General features: G+C 40.7%; 1 long non-coding RNA gene across 1 annotated transcript; it reads right to left on the reverse strand.

The window, feature by feature from the left end:
- Positions 1 to 447: 447 nt before the first annotated feature.
- On the reverse strand, positions 448 to 14,564 carry LOC309358120. The gene is made up of 3 exons (XR_014163344.1): positions 14,438 to 14,564; positions 11,344 to 11,464; positions 448 to 756 (listed from the first exon to the last, which is right to left on the reverse strand). It is a non-coding gene; the product is annotated as an uncharacterized lncRNA (long non-coding RNA).
- Positions 14,565 to 14,950: the final 386 nt, after the last annotated feature.

Raw genomic sequence — 14,950 nt, forward strand, 5'->3', positions numbered from 1 at the left:
GAAAAGATTAAAACTTATCAAGCATCATGGTTTGAGTCACTGCAAATAGGAAAAGCTGCCAAGTCTCATTAATTGGAAACATTGATTGCACTTTGTGTTGCAGTTATTAATATGTTGGCATCAGTGGATGCCATCCACTTCAAAGCAAATTGCCTCTCAAGTGACAAGCACAAACCACTTAAACCACTGCACTTGCGTTTAAACCAACTAATATTAGTAACTCTACCAAGCCACCTTAAATTGGTTCATTTGCACACAGACAAGTGCATTAAGTAGTTGCTGTCATAAGCACTTTGCCTCCCCCCAATGTTTTCCTGAGGGGGCTGGGCCCCACCATTGTTCAGAGGGTGGAGGAGGGCAAATGTGGAGCCAGGCATGGTGTGGCTTCAGTGGCTAGTGGTTCCTCCTGCCACTGCCGTCTTTCCCTTGTGCGGCACGGGGAGGGGGAAGATGGTGGCCGCTGACCACTGGGACCACATTCAGCTCCACCCCTGGCTCCTCACAATGTTGAGCGTGTGACATCAGTCCATTGTGTCAGGTGCCCCCAATCTTTTTTAGAAGTTGGCACCTCTGGCTGCTGTAGAATCTTGCCCCATCTACTGAGTTTGTTGGCTACAGCAATGCTTTTGAAGCACCCACTTGAGATGATCAAAGCAGCATTCTCTTCTTCTGGCTCTGTTTATATCCTGTACATCTCATGAATCACTGATGTTTTGCTCTGTAAGCTTCTCATCTGAACAACATCATGCTGGCCACCTACACAGGATCCAGGGGAGGGAAGGAGACCGGATTGGCAATCAGTCTGCTATTCTACAAAAAGTCCTGTGGCTAAAATCCACAATATTTGGTTACATTCCCATGTTGGTCAATATGCAGAAATTGACCTACAATTGTAGCTTTACAACATAAGAATGGGACTTCTGTTTCCTCTACTCCTTCACCCTACCCTGCAAGTCTTCTCTAGATGCCGCCCCAACCATCCATTACGAATTTTGAAGGCACCTCATTACTTCCTTCCAGATCTGCTAAACCAGGAGTCCTATAAGACAAAGGTCTGTCTATTCCAAAGATTGCTAAAGTTCCTAAACTTAAGAAACAACAGTGCCTATTTTTACACCTGTTTTCATTTGCCAAGAGGCACAGGACCCTGAGCTTCTACTATCACTTTTCCTTCTATAACTTTTCCTTCTATAACCCCCCTGTGCGCCGGGCACCGCACCCTCACAGGCGGTCACACCTCCAGAACACGTGGCATACCTCTGTGGGTGGCGTACCACACCCTCACAGGCGGCGTACCACGCCTCCCCGGGGCAGCCTCGTCCCCGCCTGCTCTCTGCCCCCGGTAGTGGAGCATGCAGCTTCACCACTGGCTTCAGCATAGGGTGGGAAGGACATGCCTCTATCACATGTGCATTACAGAGCTCCCGCAAATCCATTTCTCATCACTTTAATCACTCAGAAGCCCCACATTAATTACCTACAAGCCACACAAAATTCACAAGTTACAGTTTAGCTAACCCAGCCTGTTGTGTGTATAATTGCTGTCACCTGTCCTTAAAGTGGGATTTAAAATACATAAAAACTGTATTGCTGCATCATTATGGAAAGTATTACCAAGGAGGAAAGTTAGATGAAACATCATAGAGTAGAAATCAGATATATGGGACACAATGGAAGATGACAGGAAAAGATATACTCAGGGATGATCTTTTGGGAGATATCAGTCTGGAAGCGCATGGTCGGCCAATTGGTGTCAAAGAAGGATAGGACATTTTTTATGTATGCAACTACAGCAGCAAGAATCCTGTTGGCAAAGTATTGGAAGATGCAAGAATTACCTACTCTGGAAGAATGGCAATCGAAGGTGATCGAATACATGGGACTGGCAGAGATGACCGGCAGAATCCGTGACCAGAGGAAAGAGACAGTGGAGGAGGACTGGGGGAAATTTAAAGTATATCTAAAAAATTATTGCAAAATTGTGGACTGATAAGATGTTAAGGAGTAGGAAACAAAGAACTACAGCTGTAAATCTTAAATTGTAAGGAAACTCAAAAGGGATTTAATCAAAGACTGATTGATGAGTTGCTCGAAGAAATGGTAAAATAAGGATGTGGCGAAGGGAAGGCATGGGGAAGTCAATTTTTGTTGTTTGTTTTTGATGTTTGTGTTTGTTTTGTATTGTTATTAATATGTGTAAAAACCAATAAAAATATTTAAAAAAAAAAAAAAGATATCAGTCTGGAAGCATTCCGTTAAGATGGATGTTGGCAGGCCACATATGTTAGTCCAGATAAATGTTCAGTCATATTCATAAATATTAAGTTTTCCCCTTTCTTCTTTGTTGTCCTGCAGTCCAGAAGTACTGCATCATTTTTACGCTTTCCAAAACAGTTCCAAAAGGTTTTATCATAATAGATTAGAAGAAAGTACCCACCAATGTTTAGCACACAGAAAGATACATGTAGGCTATCTTTAGTGATTTATCAGTTCAAAAGCAAGTAGCAAGCAAACTACATACTTCCAAAAAGAGAGATGTATAGGCCATTAATTAGCACAGATAAAAAATAAAATAAAAGACAAAAATTTAGCCTTCAGTGTCACAATGTAATATAACTTCTAATTCAAGATGGCAAGGATAGATAAAGAGACTTGTTTTTTCAGTCTTTGAAGAAGGTATGCTGTAATATAAAATGATTACATTGCAATTAATCCATGTGACAGTAATCTTGTGACTTTCTATTATTCAGAACAAAATATTAGATGGTACAGATATTTATCTTTAAGAAATAGTTCACAAATACAAAATAACAGTGGGCAGTTGTTGGGAGTTCCTGGAGAATACCAGTTACGTATCTAGATAAACTTCAGTCAGGGCTCAGGTGCCATTTTGGGACAGAATCAAAGGCACTGTGGATTGGTGGTTCCCATGCCAAGAAGACTGGCCAGTTGCCTGCTCTGAATGGGTCTGAGCACCTTCTGAAAAAACAGGTTTCGAGTTTGGGGGTGCTCCATCTTGATCGTGGGTTGCTCACATGGCCTCAGTGACTAGGAGTGCCCTTAACCTGATACAGCTGGTAGATCAGCTACAGCTGTTCTTGGACAGGGATAGTCTGGTCACAGTGATTCATGCATTGATAACCTCACTACCCCATTACTGTGGTGCACTCTATTTGGGGCTACTCTTCATCTGTCCAGTGGCTCCAGCTGCTGCAAAATACTACAGCTAGACTACTGATGAGGATGAATAGAACAGCGTCAGCATCTGGTGCTCAAAAGCTTGCACTGGCTGTCCATATGCTACCAGGCTGGGTTCAAGGTTCTTGTATTCATTTACAATGCCATTGACAACTTTGGTCTAGGATACTTCAGGGACTGGTGGATTCCTTATGTCACTGCTTGATCACTGAGGTTTGGGGAAAATTCACTATTAATCATCCCCCATGGCTTGGATGCATGGCTTGTATTCACAAGGAGCCATGGGTTCAATATTGTGGGCCCAATATGGTGGAAATCCCTTTCAGCTTAGGTCAGCTGAGGCCCACTTCCTGTTGAACTTCCAGCGATTAGTGAACTGGCTTTTTATTGAATCCTGATTTTATAGTTTTAATTCATATTTAGTCTTATTGTATTGGATCTCCTATATAGCACTTAGATACAGCTATGATTAAGCAGTATACAAATGAACGAACAAACGAATGAACAAACAAACAAACAACAAACAACAAACAAACAAACAAACAAATAATAAACTGGAGAGAAATTCCTAACAATCTACTTACACTTCCTCACTCTTTGCTGACAAGCCTGCTGAGTATACATTCCTAACACATTTAAAGAATTACAAATTAGTTACGCAGTTGCATTCCAAAAAAAATAGCCTTTAAATTAGAAGCTTTACCACAGGTGAGGAGCTATATATAATATTTTCATTTCAGGACAACAAATATTCTTCCTGTGTGTGTAAAAAATAATAATCGCCCGTACTTCTTCCAAATCTACATAAAAAGGACACCATAAACTTTTCAGAATCTGCTAATGCTGATAAAGTAGGCATGCAAGCCAGGGAAAACATACTATGTACATTTCAGTTTATTTTCTTCACACATTCAACATATTGTTATAAATACAGTCCTTCGCCTTCCTTCCCGACTAAATACATAGAAAATTGTATACTTGTTTTTTTTCCCTTCTGTTGGAAGCTGCCTCTATTTCATTAAAAAGAAGGAATGAAAGGGTACTTGGACCTCTTTAAGAAACACATATATAGGGTTCATTTCAGAAGTAGCAAAACATCTCTGAAGTTTTTCTCCTATTATGGGATCCCTACAGAGAATCATTTTCAACTGTCTGCTCCCAGCCACCAGGGATGCTCACCCGAGCAAGAGAGTTTGAGCATACAATGGTTTGAACATATAATGCCAATTGTGGCCCAACTGCACAGGTTGCTGATTACTTTCCGGTCCCAATTCAAAGTGCTGGAACAGTGCCCCTTTCTGCCAGCCCATTTGCTCACCTGCATGGAATCCTTTGATGCCTATGGATGCCAGGATGGTTGTATATCCCATCAGATGTCAAAGAGATAAACAACTACCTGACATTTAGAAAACATCTGAAGGCAGCCCTGTTCAGGGAAGTTTTTAATGTGTGACATTTTAATGTATTTTTTAAAAAATGTTTTTATTAAGCAATTTCAACATAACAAATTGTCAAGCCGTATAATCACATACATTATTTCCCCCCTTTTCCCCCACCCCCTTCCATCCCTCCCTCTCCCCTCCCACCAAGGAAGTCCCTCAGCTCATCTCTCTGATTTCTCTGCACTTATTAGTCTCTGCATATTATAAAATTATACATATCATTACCTTATCTATCTATCATGTTATCAACCAATAAATTTGTGTATGTTTATTCAAAACCTGCCAAGGAGTCCAGTTCATTTTGTTGTCTTTTTAGATAATTCATGAAAAGCTCAACATTTTAATGTATTTTTAATCTTTGTTGGAAGCTGCCAAGAGTGGCTGGGGAAACCCAGCCAGATGGGCAGGGTACAAATAATAATAATAATAATAATAATAATAATAATAATAATAATAATAATAATAATAACAACAACAACAACAACAACAACAACAACAACAACAACGTGGGTGGCGCTGTGGGTAAAACCTCAGCGCCTAGGACTTGCCGATCGCATGGTCGGCGGTTTGAATCCCCGTGGCGGGGTGAGCTTCCGTCGTTCGGTCGCAGCTCCTGCCCACCTAGCAGTTTGAAAGCACCCTTGAGTGCAAGTAGATAAATAGGTACCGCTTTATAGCGGGAAGGTAAACGGCGTTTCCGTGTGCTGTTCTGGTGCCGGTTTGCCGGAGCAGCTTCGTCACGCTGGCCATGTAACCCGGAAGTGGGTACCTTTACCTTTACTACTACTACTACTGCTACTACTAATAATAATAATATACAAGGCTGTGTACCTGTCTCTACCCTGAACCTCAGCATTGGTCAACACCAAAAGGGTTTATAGTCAAACTCCCAACCAAAATGTAGAACCTGCCACCAGCCTAAAACCAGCCTAATTCAGATCACTGTGCACAACAAGCAGAAAGTATGTGTGCTGCTGATCAAGGATGTGTGATGCAAACAGTTCCATAAGAACGTAAGAACAGCCGTGCATCTTGTTTCCCCACAGTGACAAACCACATTCTTATGGAAAACCGACAAGAAGGAGATGAAAACAGTAGGCTTCTGCTGTTCTTCCCCAGCAACTGGTATGACTCAAGCGACCATGTGAGCATTGAAAGCTCAGTATGGTGAATTAATCTGTCTGACTGGTACTAACATAAAGTGCATTTATAAATACATGTTTCTAAAATTAACTGTACTTGCAGCTCTGAGGTTTCTGAGCAAATATGGCTTTTAATGCGGTGATCTTCCTAAACTAATCCGTTCCTGTTAGCTATTCATTCTCATCTTGTAGCTTTTTTTCCTTTCACGGATTAAAATATATTGATGCCTCAATCACAACTCTAGACATTTTATAGAAACCATTATAAATACAAACTGAGTTGGTTGCACTGTAAATTTGGCCATAGCATTTTTATATCACTTGATGATCTCCCTAGCAACATTAAACACAATGATTAGAACACCCGGCAACTTGCGTAATTAATTCACTGATAAATGCCAGCATTGTTCATAGCAAAAGAATGCAACGTGCATTAAGGGTCCGCCTATAATTAGGGAAATGACAGTTATATATAGTTACAGAATATAGACAGTTATAGAATAAGTTTCTCTTTGAGTGCTGAAGAGGATTTTACTATGTTCCCTAAAGACAACAGGCATCAGTAGAATTGTTTTTAATAATCAAATTTCTGTATTGCATCCGAAGATCACAGGAAGCTTTACAACATAAAAAACCAAAATACATAACAGAAGAGTAAAAAACTAATACCTCCCTGACGTATTTAAAAAGCCATAGATAGTTTAATCATCCAAAGGCCTGGTTGAAAAGTAATGTTTTCGCCTGGCACTTATTAGTACTAGGTGACAGTAGATCTTTGTTGACAAATATTGCCTGCAATGATTTCATTTAGCAGGGAAGACTAACAGAGCAATCCTGAACTCTTTGGGAGGGTGGTTAAGGAGCCACTGAATATTGCAGACCCCTCTCTCTGTGTCCACAGTTAGCGGAGGTCTTCTGGCCACTGCAAATCTTCTTCAACTGACACTCCAACAGCGGGTCAAGCAGAAGAGGCCCTGGCTCTGCAGTATCTGAAGCCTGCCAAAATGGGAGGGAAGCTATGGTATAGTTGACATCACCTTGCCGACAAAGGTCCATATAGTTAAAGATATGGTTTTCCCAGTAGTGATGTATGGAAGTGAGAGCTGGACCATAAAGAAGGCTGATCGCCGAAGAATGGATGCTATTGAATTATGGTGCTGGAGGAGACTCTTGAGAGTCCCATGGACTGCAAGAAGATGAAACCTATCCATTCTGAAGGAAATCAGCCCTGAGTGCTCACTGGAAGGATGGATCCTGAAGCTGAGGCTCCAATACTTTGGCCACCTCATGAGAAGAGAAGACTCCCTGATGCTGGGAAAGCACAAAGAGAAGGGGAAGACAGAGGACGAGATGGTTGGATAGTGTTCTCGAAGCTACTAACATGAGTTTGACCAAACTGCGAGAAGCAATGGAAGACAGGAGTGCCTGGTGTGCTCTGGTCCATGGGGTCACGAAGAATTGGACACTAGTAAAAAGCAACAATAGTTGTTTGCTTCTTACTGAAACTAATGGGAATGAATTTTTAAAAAACAACAACACAGGAGGGAGGGGGTGCCCACAATCTCCCTCCCTAGCCAGTAATACTTAGGAATTGGCAGTTCCTCCATCTTGGACTCTCCCCTCTGGATTGCTCTGTCCAGTTATGCAACACTCTTGACCACATAACAACTTGGTGGATACATTGTAAAGTGATCAGAGGGGCGAATACAGTAATATACATATATTTAACATAATTTGAATTAATGTTTTAATCAAAATCCAGAAAAAGAGTTTGCGAATTTGATGTAGTGAGCTGGGGGTTGGAGTTGGCTACATCTAAAGGTTTCCTGAAATTCAGTGGTATAAGAATCTGAGCAGGATTCACAGTTATACTGCCTGCTCTTAGAATTTACTTGCATGATGATTCTGTTTGCATATTTGTAAATAAACGTACCAAATGTACCAGAATGGGGGGAGGTGCCTTATTTTACTAGCTGAGTATTGTATATAGTAAGATGCCACCAAGAGGCCTGCTCATGCTAAATCTATGGGACTAGATCTACTGTAGATAATAATAATAATAATAATAATAATAATAATAATAATAATAATAATAATATCTTTATTGTCATTGCCCCCTCTTGGGGACCACGAAATTACTTGGCTGCTCCATCCACCCAGGTACTCCACACAAAATCAAAACAACTATAGAAACAATAATTGAAACAATACAGTATAATACAGCAAGGAAGATTAGATGACTTTCAAAGTCCAGGCTTTCCATTCAGGGCCGAGATCGCTCTGGAGAAGAAGCTGTTCTTAAGACAGCTCGTTCTTGTCTTCATCGTCCTGTATCTCCGTCCCGACGGCAGGAGCTCGAAGAGACAATGACCAGGATGCGATGGATCTTTTACTATAGCTAGTGCCTTCCTATGGCACCTTGTGGCATAAATCTGCTCTAAGGTGGAGAGTGGGCAGCCAACAATGCTCTCTGCTGCCTTAACAACTCTGCACAACCCCATCCTGTCCTGGGTAGTACAGCTTCCGTACCACACACATAAGCCATAAGTTAGCAACTGCCCTTCTCCCAGTAAACTCTGAAAAACAGTATTTATGTGATGTGGAGTAGAGATCACTAATGGAATTCTCAGCACAATTTCCAGGACTTCTTGTGGGAATCTGTGGCAGTAGAACCAGGGCCTTTTTTTCAGCTGGATCTCACCAGAACTCAGTTCTGGCACCTGTCAGGTGGATGCCATTGCCATTATAAGACAAAAAGGGAGGCGTTCACGGTGAGTTCTTGCACCTGTTTTTCTAGAAAAATAGCACTGAGTAAAACTATTATAATACAGAAATACATTTTCAGTTTAGCTGTTTCCTAAATTCTCCACTTTTTAAAGTAAAATAAATGTGACTTTTATTGGCATGGACATGAAATAATGAGGAGATGAAGTAAGGGGGAAACAGAGGCTTCATCTGCTAAATTTCTCTACAACAAGCAGCTGTTGCAGGGTTGAATAATCTGTTCATCTCTCCAGATGTTGCTGGACTTTCACTCCCATCACCCTAGCTATTAGCCAAGAACCAATAGAAAGTTTTTACATGCAGGGCTAACGACCCATACTTAAGGGCCATGACCAATAAACTTGCCTAGCTATTCCATCAATTGAATCCTTGTTAGATCCTGCAACTAATGTTAATAATGATAATAATAATAATATTTATACCTTACCCATCTGGCTGGGTTTCCCCAGCCACTCTGGGCGGCTTACAGCATATCTAAAAACATAATGAAAACAACAAGCATTAAAAACCTCCCAATACTGTTATTATGGTATATATTTTTGTGTTGTTATATTGTAAACCACCCTGTGATTTTTGATGGTATAGAATTATTACTATTATTACTATATTGGCTCAGGTGGTCAGGAGAACTCCCAAAACAGTGAAGGTTTGTTCCATCTGGCAAGTTGATTGAATGATTGTTAAAGCGCTACTTTGAAATCCTCCCATAGATTTTGTCATATTAAAGATTTAAGAATATTCATAAATATTAAAACAAATATGTCAATTCTAATTGCACAAGATTAGACAATGATGTACATGTCCTCTCAGATTAGCTGATTCAACAAACCACTCACTCTGGTTTCGTTGCCTTATTTTATTTAGTGTTTTCCCTTCTTTTTTTAATTTTCATTATGGATAGAAGCCTTGTCGGCTTAAATGGTCCAAGCCCTTCTGAAATTCTGAGGGGTGCTCACATATCCTCTTTACAAAATCTGAAACTTTCCTCTCAAACAGGGCAGATGCTTCTACAAGTCTTATCATCTAAAGACTGTGTCACATTGTTGTCTGGAAGAGGAAAGCATGTCCGAAATATATCAAATATTGTTAATATTTAAAAGACAATAAATACTGTAACCAGGAATAGTTAAATTAATAGTTATATTGTATAGCAATAATAAAGCAAATACTTTTCTGTATAGCAGTATAATTTTCAGTGAAACTTCACCCAACCGTAAAAAGCAATATCAATTTTGTCTCATTCTACCAAAAACTAGTAGCAAAAGACCTGCTGCATCATCTCAAGTTACAGATCTGTCTCATCTCCGAAAAGCACTCTTTGACTGATGGTGCCCCAAAGACATGTTGCGATTTCCAACGATTAATAAGCCCTTTTGTGAATAGTATAAAGCTCTACTAGAAGATTAGCTGGGAAAGATAAAAGCAGAAACACAGATGAAACAGTGATATACTCAGGACTATCCATTAGCCTCTCTTGTGAAGATCCCAACTGGCAAGAAAATCAGAATTTGAACACTGGTATCAGGGGAAATGTAGATGCACGCTAAGATTAATTTTTCTGAGCACGCAATGCGTGTCTGAAGAAAACAGAAAACGACTGGCCTTTCATGTATAGATACTGCAGATCTATAGGCATTACTGTTGCGTCAGGAAGTGGCTGTGGTTTGAGTAACAGCTTCAGCAGAGCCAAAATACAGATTCGAGCCAAATTTGAGAGGTGATGATAGACACATGTAGAGATAGATGAGGTTGTGATATGAGAAGGAAAGGAAAAAATCAGCGTATGATAGATTTATTTAGGCTGAGCAGTGCTTGCATTTGAGGGATAAACAGGAAAAAGAGAAAGACATTATGCTAACTACTAGGTTACATCAATGGTTTTTGTTGTGTTTTATTGCTTCTGTCAGTTGCCCCTAAAGAGAAAGGAGTGCGGATGCTTTCCCACCTTCCACATTTTCTTATGGTTCAGCTGCATGTCTTAAAGTGAATACACATATTCCACCCTCAAAACCACAAAAATTTGGGCTTTAACTGTGGATCTCCTAGGGCTGCCATATGTCCAGGATTTCCCGGACATATCCAGGATTTTTCCATCATAAATAGCGTCCAAAACAACACTGAATTCTGCCCATAAAGTAGACCCCTTCCCATAATCTTCAGATGGACTTTTTAGCTTTCTGCTTTTTAAAAAAGCAGTTTTAAGTGCAGCACTAATCTTCTATTCATTTAAACATTTTGCTGATTGCATTATAATTTTTTTATTACTGAAAATCCATGTTAAAAGAGCTGCAGAATTGTACTATGGACTAGAAAACTTAGTGATGACTCAAGTGCCAGCCAAACTGTGCTGCCTCAGCTGTAAACAGAGAGAACTGACCTCCTGTTAGCTTGATCTTGGACAGGAAATTGTACGTTTGTATACAACACAGTGAGCGTACTTCCGCCGAGGTTCAACAGCTCAAATAATGTACATCCTAGTTCTGGCAAGAAAACAAGATGGTAAAATCCAGAATGAGCCTGTAAAATTCTAGCTAGCTGGCAATTATAAGCATGCAAAACATACACAATATTATTGCCCATGTCCCCCAAACAATATTAATATCTGTCTCTGGATTCAAACTTTATAAACAAGGATTCCCTACAAAATGGGAAAGTAGCTCTAGAGTTGGTTTTGAATCTGTGGAACTATGAAAGTTTTTTTCTGGATGCTCCAGCATTCCCGTTTAACCACTCACACCCACATCTGCTTCAGTGAGCCCCTCCAAAGCTGAGCTCACCATTCAGAAATAGAATCTTCAAATATTCTGGTGACCCTTTGCTCCCATTAACGATGCTACTTTCTGGGACGTCTGACAGTCTGCTATGCAGCTTGCAACATTTAGCCAGTGACAGAAAAGACTGGAGAGAGAGAAAAGTTCACAGGATATCCTTGTTAAGGAAAATAAAGTATCTGCACTTCCCAGTTTATTTACAAAATTCCTGTCCAGCCCAAGGAAACACTATCCAGCAGAAATGTCTCTGCCTACATTCTCTTCTTGCTAATTAAGACAAGAGTACACAAGCAACAAGCCGAACTAAATACCTACGTAAGACCTCTCTCATGTCTGAAGAACTCTTTATCTAGGTTTCTGTCCAAGAAATCTCTCTCCCCTGAAACGGCTGCTATAACTTGAGCCTAAGGAATTCTAATCTTAAACTCAACTCAAATGTTTATTGGGCTTTACGCCCATCATGAAACACAACACAACAAAACAAATCAAATAAAACTGTGGACTCGTACAAACCACAAGTAGTATAACACAGTTCACAACTCACAAAGACAGATATTAGCCATTCATAAGAAAAGTTTAAGATTAAAATTAAAAAAATTTAGGCACTACACTAAAATCAATATCTGATGTCATTATCGAAAATTCTTATAACTATCAATAATCAGCTAACATTCCATTCCGTCTCTTGTACGAGAGGACGGCTGTTAGGAATTTAGCAACCTGTAGGGTAAGATAAGGATCCACATCTTGAAGAACCCAGGCAAGCTGTAGGTCTACTGGTTTGTCAGCCATAGGCTGGATTGTGGAGTTTAGTATACTAGCACGGACTCAACTGTACAAAGGGCAGATAAACATAACATGATGTAGAGATTCAGATGTTTTCATTTCACAAGCACACATTGAAGGGACTTGGCCCTTAGTGAATCTATGTCTCAGCACGTTTGTTGGAAAGACAAGGTTTCTAATCTTAAAGAAATCACTTCTGTCTGATTCTACAGATCATAACAATGGAAGAAGAAATTATCTTGGGGGCAGCTGACACTCCTTTAGAGATAGCAATTAGCTCGTGTTCTGTATTGTGTGACCCAAAGAAATACCTATTTTAATCTTCATTTCAAAATGCATTTTGGTTTGTAACAATCCAAGTTCCATACAATTGTACTTTTAAATCTCACTTCCTTTATCAGCTGAGATGGTCAGCAACAAATATAAAAAATGCAATAAATCAGATTATGTACAGATCTTCTAGCAGTGTGCAGTAGTTCTCAGAAGAATACCACTGACTCTCTAGGAAGTATGTTTAGGATTGTAGCCTTACTTTTTCAGGACCTTACCTTTATGGGCCTATTTGACATTTTCAGTATGGACTTTGCATGGTTCACACTAAATGCTAAGCATTTGTATGCACTTTTGCCCAATAAGTGCATTTTTATATAAATTACTTGCTTGGAAAACTGCAACGCAGAATTTGGAGTTCGCCTTTCAAAGGATAGATGTGTTTCAGTTCGCATATTGATTCAAGAAGGGCACATTAGGTACTTTCTCATTATAATGCAAGCAAAATCAAATTTCTCTTTCATCCCTTAATGGTAGGTACCTCCAATGTCACCTTGCAGCACATTTCCCTCTGAGTCATGTACAGGGCTAAACATCCATTAAAACACACTCATGTCTATTTGGCTTAGGGCGTTATTTTTTTTGGCAGAAATTCTATTTCTTTTTATATGCTGTTATATGGAGGAGGTCTCTTTTTCAGGCTTCACAAAGATGTGCGTGATTCATTAAATCCAATACATCTGTTGATAACCTCTGAAATACTGTATTTCAACACTGCAACAATTCATAAAGAATGTACGAAATAAACAGAGTGCATTAACAGATTGGAAGTTCTGTGCTCCAGGTTTGTTTTTCTCTAGTCTCAGAAGGCATGAAAGCATAAACCAAAACTGAGATAAGCTTGAGATGTCTAGACTTCTTGAGGGATTTGTCATTGCTAATGATCAGCTAGATGCTGATGAGAAACTTACACCAGTCACCAACTGAATCCATTCTTAGTTTTGATGTCTGCATAAAGACAGTGACAGTTTAAATTGTCTGGTTTTCTACCATTAGGACAGACAGGTAGGCTATGCCCTGCTTGCCAACCTCTTATTGGAAAGATCATGCAGTGGACTAGATTTGGATGGCTGTGTTTGCAGCACGGTTTTCACTACAGGAAAACAATGGTGCGGCAACCTGGCCAGGCATACCATCAAACCACAAGTTGTTATTATCGATTGATATTAGTCACTTTACTCACAAAAATGACCCAAAGCGACTAACAACATATTATAAATCCTAAAACCAATTACAGCAAACAAACCAATAACCCCCCCCCAAAAAAAATCTATACAAATGAAAGGCAAGACTTATAAGAACCTGCCCTTCTATCAGCAGCCACAAATACTTGAAACCCTTCAAAGGGGAAATATTTTGCCTAGTACATAAAATGGATAAAAATAAGGCCGGGAGAGCATTCCACAAGCAGGGAATTATTGAAAAGACCTGTTCTTATGTTGCCACCCTCTATCTCTCATGGAGGAGGCAAATGGAGAAGGCCCTCAGCTCAAGATTGCAGGGTTTGGGTCAGTTCATGTGGAGAGAAGCAGTCCTTGAGGCATTAGGCCTTATAGGTCAAGACCAGCATTTTGAAACTAGTTTATAACCAGTGCAGTCGTGCCGGAATTGGTGTTACAATACACTCAGACTGTCCTGCCCTGCTTAGCAAACTGGCTTCCGATTTCTACACCAGCTGACATTCCTGAAACATCTTCAAAAGTATCCCCACATTTAATGCATGGCAGCAATCCAACCGAGAGGTCACCAGAGCATAGACAACAGAAGTTAGGCTAACCCTGTCTAGAGAGTGGCTCAGCTGGGCCACTAGTCAAAGCTGATGGAAGGCACTCTGGGCCATCTTGATGATGGTAATGGACCCAGAAATACCATCTCTGTACCCTCAGAATAACCCCATCCAGAGTAGGCCACGTCCCGTTTCCGAGCCCAATTCAAAGTGTTGGTGTTGATCTTTAAAGCCTTAAATGGCCTCGGCCCTGTGTACCTGAAGGAGCATCTCCACCCCCATCGTTCTGCCTGGACACTGAGGTCCAGAGCCGAGGGCCTTCTGGCAGTTCCCTCACTGTGAGAAGCAAAGCTACAGGGAACCAGGCAGAGGGCCTTCTCGGTAGTGGCGCTCGCCCTGTGGAACGCCATAAGATGTCAAAGAGATAAACAACTACCTGACATTTAGAAGATGTCAGGGAACTGCCATCGGAGCCAAGGGTGGCGCTGAGGCTCCCAAATGATGATGCTGGAGAGGGAACCAGCAGAGGGAGAGAGGACGCTTCCGCTGGGGAAGGAGATAGAGGTGACACACCAGAGAGAAAGGGGAGTCCGAGGGAGCTGCGGAGAGAAGGCTCCAGGACTCTGCCAGTGAAACTAGCGGGGAGAGCACAGGACCTCCTCTGGGGACGCCCACTCTGCGCAGACAGCTTTCGCGCAGAGAACGGAGACGACGATTGGGTGTGAAAGAACTCTTATGTTGGAAGAAATTCAGGAAACGCCCACTGACGGA

This window comes from Podarcis melisellensis, assembly GCF_964234715.1.
Source record: "Podarcis melisellensis genome assembly, chromosome: 1".
Lineage (NCBI taxonomy): Eukaryota > Metazoa > Chordata > Lepidosauria > Squamata > Lacertidae > Podarcis > Podarcis melisellensis.